This window comes from Equus przewalskii, chromosome 15 (genome assembly GCF_037783145.1).
Source record: "Equus przewalskii isolate Varuska chromosome 15, EquPr2, whole genome shotgun sequence".
In the NCBI taxonomy this organism is placed as follows: domain Eukaryota; kingdom Metazoa; phylum Chordata; class Mammalia; order Perissodactyla; family Equidae; genus Equus; species Equus przewalskii.
The window spans coordinates 17,206,609-17,212,608 of NC_091845.1; positions in this window are offsets into that span (position 1 = coordinate 17,206,609).

Below are 6,000 nucleotides of genomic sequence, written 5' to 3' on the forward strand. Positions count from 1 at the left end.
GTTCTTTTATATTCTATTTTCCAGAATTCTTTTAAACATGCAATTATTTTCTTTTTTAAACTTGATGTTTGGGTAAAAATATAGTGCCCACTCCAATGTTATTAAATCCTATCGTTTTCATTTTTTTTAAAATAGACCATGAATAGCTAATTCTTAAAATCTTGTTTTTCCATATTCCTAGAAAATCTGTCATGCATATTTTATGTCAAAGGGATAAATGCAAAACTCTAATGATTCTTGAAAATTATTTGAGTGCATAAACCCAAAACATGAGACAGGAGTAGTTTCTTACTAAGACTATTAGAAGACTAACAGAAATCTTTGATACAGATCTCTCAACCAATATTATTTCTTGATTCAAGAAATTTTTCAGAATTACTTGCATGCAGATTTTTGTTACTGACTTAGCACAGAGAGAGCATTGTGTGAGGGAAAAAATGGCTGCCTTGCAACTGCTACCCAGAGAAAATATTTACAAACCTGCCAGCCTGGCATTGATTTTTATTAGAGTGAATGCAGACAAGAAATCCAAACCCTATCTCCTTCCTCCTCATAAAAATGTTTTCAATAGAGACTTCGAGCAGAGAAGTTGCCCAGTATATCCAAGTAAAATGAGATGTATGCACAGTGTTTTACTGCATTGTATGGCAATCCCTCCACAAAAATAAAAAGATCTACAATAGAAGAAATCGCAGATTTTGAAAGTTTCCTTTAATTATACACCTTATGTCATTTTTATGTGTGCCACATTATAAACCAGTCTATATATTACAGAAAATGTATACTTCAAACTTATGAGTAAATACAGTCAGTTCTACAAATTCCATTTTACAGTAGTAATAAATGCCTGCATGATTTACAGAGTATATATAAGGTAAGTAAACCCCCAAGAAGTCACTTAAAATCCTCTATTCAAATCTATATTTTTAAAAGACTGCAGTTAGCTATTAATATTCTTATCTTAATTTGATTTTTGCTTTAGGAAATTGAATGAGAGAGTAGATGGTCTTAGGAGCTTTTTCTTCTTGGCCAGAACCACCATCATATACAACACGCATACAAAAATCAACTCCTAGTACCATCTGTAAGAAAACAGCTTAGGGAGAGCTAAAAAGTTTTAATTTCCCAATGCCACTATCAAGCTGCAGCTGTAGGAGCAAGCCTGAGCTTTTGTAAAACTACTCGGCTTGCTTTTGTTCCCAGGCACTGGCATAGCCTACCGTTCAGGGGAGGTGAATATCGTATCATAAATATGAAGTGCTGTTTTATGGATCTCTCCTGCCTTTAAGCAAGATTAAGAATCAACAAACTCCCATATATGTTAAAAGATGTAATAGGCTGGCATTGCCACATGGTGTGTCATCACAGATTTTGCATACTTACCCTAAGAATTTATCAACCAAACAATATGTGGGTGCTTGCTTTATAATTTAATTTTAAAGGGTATTTAGCAGAGGGTTGCTTCTTCTTCTCCCTTATGCCTAGCATCCAATCTGTTGCCTTGTCTGGTAGATTTTACCTCTAAAACAGCTTCTCCCCGCTTTCACTACTGCAGTATTAGAAATTTTGAAATCACTCCCTGTATCAGTTTGCTAGGGCTTCTGTAACAAAGTACCACAGATGGGTTGCTTAAACTACAGAAACTTATTTTCTCTTGAGGCTGGAACTCTCAGCTCAAGGTGTCGGCAGGTTTGGTTCCTTCTTCTTTCCTTGGCTTGCAGATGGCCATATTCTCGCTGTGTCCTCACACGGTCTTTCCACTCTGCACAGATGCTCCGGTTAGCTTTCTGCAGGTCCAAATTCCTGTTCTTATTAAGACACCAATCACATTGGATTGGGGCACACCTTTAAGACCTCATTTTAACTTAATCACCTTTTTAAAGGCCCTCTCTCCAAGTACAGTCACTTTCTGAAGAACTGAGGATTAAGGCTTCAACATACGAATTTTGAGGAAACGTAATTCTGCCCATAACACTCTCCAATTTTCTCTTTATGTCAAGCCTCTTTTCCAAAAAAAATTTCCTACTTCTGTCAAGCATGTTCCTGACCACATCATTCTTTTGCTGACTATCTTTCAGTGAATTGCACTATTTCCAAAGAGAAGTTTAAATTTATAGTCTGGCATTCATAGCCTTCTATTTTCCAGCCTACCTTTCCAACTACAACACCCTTTTTCCATCTGATCTGCCAAACAACTAAAAAAAATGGTCTTCTCTCTACCCTGGCAGAAACATCCTGCCTTCATGATTCTGCTTACCACTGCTCCCAACTCAGATGCTATCCTAGACCAAATGTTCCTTAATCCTTCTGTGTGGGAGACATCCATTGACTCTGGGACAACAGCCACACTCACATTGTCTGCTAACAGTCTCCTGTATCTGTAACTCCACTCAAAATCCCAAGAGGGCTCGTGGAACTTCCCTGCCTTAGCTCTTAATCCATGCAGTTAGGGTGGGCTGACCACAAACCTTCTGACCTCAGGTATGGACACATGACCTAGGTCCGGCCACTGACTGTATTCCAACTCGAAGGCTGTAGTATCGTTCAAAGAATACACATTTATCTAAAAAGTACAAATCCTGGGATTTCTGCTGGGACACTAGGGAAAGAGAAACTCTTTTAGTTGAGGTTGTAAAAATAAACCTGGGCTATTGGAACTTTGTCACTCCAGTGGGATAAATAAAAATAATTCAAACCCTGGAAATAGCTTGGTTGAACTGCAGAACATCAGAGACACACAGCAATTTTACATGCCACCAGAGGGAATATATTATTTGGAAAGGTACGACAACTAGACTAACAGCTGACTTCTCATCAGAACAATAGAGACTAGGGAATCATATCATTAAACTGTTAAACAAAAATAACTGTCTTTCTAGAATTTTGTACCAGCTAAAGCAAGAATAGGTAATAAATTTAAAAACTTGTCATACACATAATAGCCAAGATAATTTACCATCCACAGATGTAAAAGAAAAAACTACTAAAGGATGTGTTTTATCCAGAGGAAGTCATCCACAAATTAAAGAGAAGGATGAAAGATAAAATGGTAAAAAAAGAACTCAGTAAAATATGTTCATAAATCTAATTTGTGTGGAACTAAAATTATATCTTTATATATATTAATAACAGGGATGGTGGTCCTGGGAAGTTCACCTTGAATTAATGCATGCTAATGTGTAATGTATGCACAAAGATGACAGAGTTAATAAATATTCATCATCTTATTTCTGAATATGAATTGTTACCTAAGTATAGTAAAATGTTCATTTATTGCTGATGTGTTAACTGGGAAAACTGGCAATATCTACTAAGGCTGAAAATATGCATATCCTATGATCTAGCAATTTCTAGTTATATATCTAACATAAATGCACACATTTTTATCAAATAAATACACAATAATGTTCATAGCAGCACTATTAACAGGCCAAACCTCCAACTAAGCCTAATGTCCATCCATAGGCAAATGGATAAATTGTGATATATTTATACAATGGAATATTACACATGCATGAGAATAAGCGAATAATAAACACAATATTGTGGATGAATCACACAGGCATTATGTTAAGCAAAAGAAGTCAGACACTAAACAGCACATGCTAAAAGATTCTATTTATATGAAGTTCAAGAATAGGTAAAACTGATCTATGCAGTTAGAAATCCAAACAGGGTTATCCTTGGGGGTCAGGTAGAAACTGGAAGGGAGCTCAGAGTAGCTTCTAGGGTTCTAGGGATGTTCTATTTCTTCTTCTGGGTGCTGGCTGGTAGATGTGTTCACCTCATGAAATTTAACCAGCTATTTCACTTATGCTATATGTACGTTATATCAATATGCTTTACATTAAACTAGCAACAAAAATATACAAATAATCATTTAAAATATAATAAAATTGGAAATTTCCAAGCTTAGAGAGAAATAAAGTTTAGCAGACTTTATCAGTTCAATGGAAAGCAAGTAAACACACAAAGCAAATAAAATATTTTGTAAGAGATAATAATAATTTATTCATTTATCCAGCAAATGTTTACAGAGCATTTACCAGGTTCCTGAATCTGTTCTAAACACTGAGGATATGTATCAAGGAAAGGAAATAGAAAGCGCCAGAGGGAGGCAGAATCTATGACGGGGTGACCAGGGGAAAACTCACTAAGAAGGTGACATTCTAAAAAGACTTGAAGAGGTGAAGTCTTGAATCCAAAAGGAGAAAGTACCAGACAAAGTGCAAAAATTCTGAATTGGTAAAGAGTGAGCTACATAAATTCAAGAGACAGAGCAGGGTTAGTGTGGCTGAGTAGAGTGAGGATGGGGACAGTGAAGCAGAGTAAGAAAAAAAGCCAGATTATATGGGGTTCTGAAAGAAGTTGCTGAGAGAATGCACATGGGAGTAAGAAAAATGAAAGATGATTATAAGGTTTTTAGCCTAAGGAAATGGAAGAGTTACCATTTACTGAAATAAGAAATACTGTGGAAGAAGCAAATATGGCAGTAATGACAATAAATATAAATGGATTAAACTCATTTGTTAAAAGAAAGAGTTAATGGATTTATTCATTTGACACATAGTACAGTATTCTCCCCTTATCCAAGGGGGATGGATACGTTCCAAGACCCCCAGTGGCTGCCTGAAACTGTGAATCATACCAAACCCTACATATACTATGTTCTTTTCACTTAAAGGAAGCATTTTACAGCTTCTCGTTGGCATGTCTGACTTGCCAGCATCACTACTCTTGCCATTCGGGGCCATTATTAAGTAAAATAAGAGTTACCTGAACACAATCACAGCGATACTGTGACAGTTGATCTGATAACTGAGTGACTAATGGCGGATAGCATTTACAGCTTGGATACACTGGCCAAAGGGGTGATCCACATCTCAGGCCATATGAAGCAAGATTTCATCATGCTTCTCAGACCAGGAACAATTTAAAACATATGAATTGTTTATTTCTGGAATTTTTCATTTAATATTTTCAGACTGCAGTTGACTGCAAGTAACTGAAACCGTGGAAAGCAAAACCATGAATAAGGGGATCTATTGTAATATGATGTTCTTTCTTCTATGAATGTGTATATATTTCTGAGATAATTTATATAAATGCACCTCTTTCCTTTAAATGTAAAGTTTCTTGCAGTTTTCTTGGAGGGACTCTTGAGGCAAAGAGATATAACACTTTAATATGTGAAAAAATGAGGTGTACCTAATTAGGTAACAAGAACCATCTAAAGAAAATTAAGGGGGCAAACTTATTTCTCTACTCATTTTGATATGATTTTTATAAACTTATAAAGCAGGTTCAGAAATTTCAAGTTACTCCTCCCTTAGTAAACATTTGATAATGGTAATATTACTATTATTATTTGTAGGTATGATAGCCCATTCATCTTATACGCACTAAAATGGCAAGTTTTCACCTTTAATATTGTACTGAAACCTCATATTAAATTTTAAGTAATCCTCTCCAGCTACTTTGTATACCAAGAGTAGATCCAATCACGTTAGATCTACTTAGGTGAACAGCATAGAAAAAGAGATTTTGAAACAATGGAACTGAACCCCTTATTATTTTTCCCTTTTGGGGGCTTGAGAGAGGATATTTTTGTTAATTATATTTCTCTGTCCATGGCACTCTATCAAGTTGAAAGACCTTTCTTTTAGTCTCCATTCCCCACTCTCATTCCCCTTCCCTCTCCCTGGTAAACATTTCATTTGTGATTTGTGTCCCATATTTGCATGTATTCTTAAGAAGTTTGTATTATTGGGGTTTTTTTCTCTGCATGTATTCTTACTTTACATAAATGAGATTGTGCCATAGATCTCATTCTTTTTTGTATTTCCTCACTCATCAATCTTTCAAAGATCTTTCCATGTTGCTGTGAGTATGTACTTTATTGCTTTCAACTGCTGCTTAGCATTTACTGCAGACACAGTCAGTGCTCCACTTCTGTCCTTACCACATCAGTGCTCATCTGTGAACTTACAAATGCCTGCA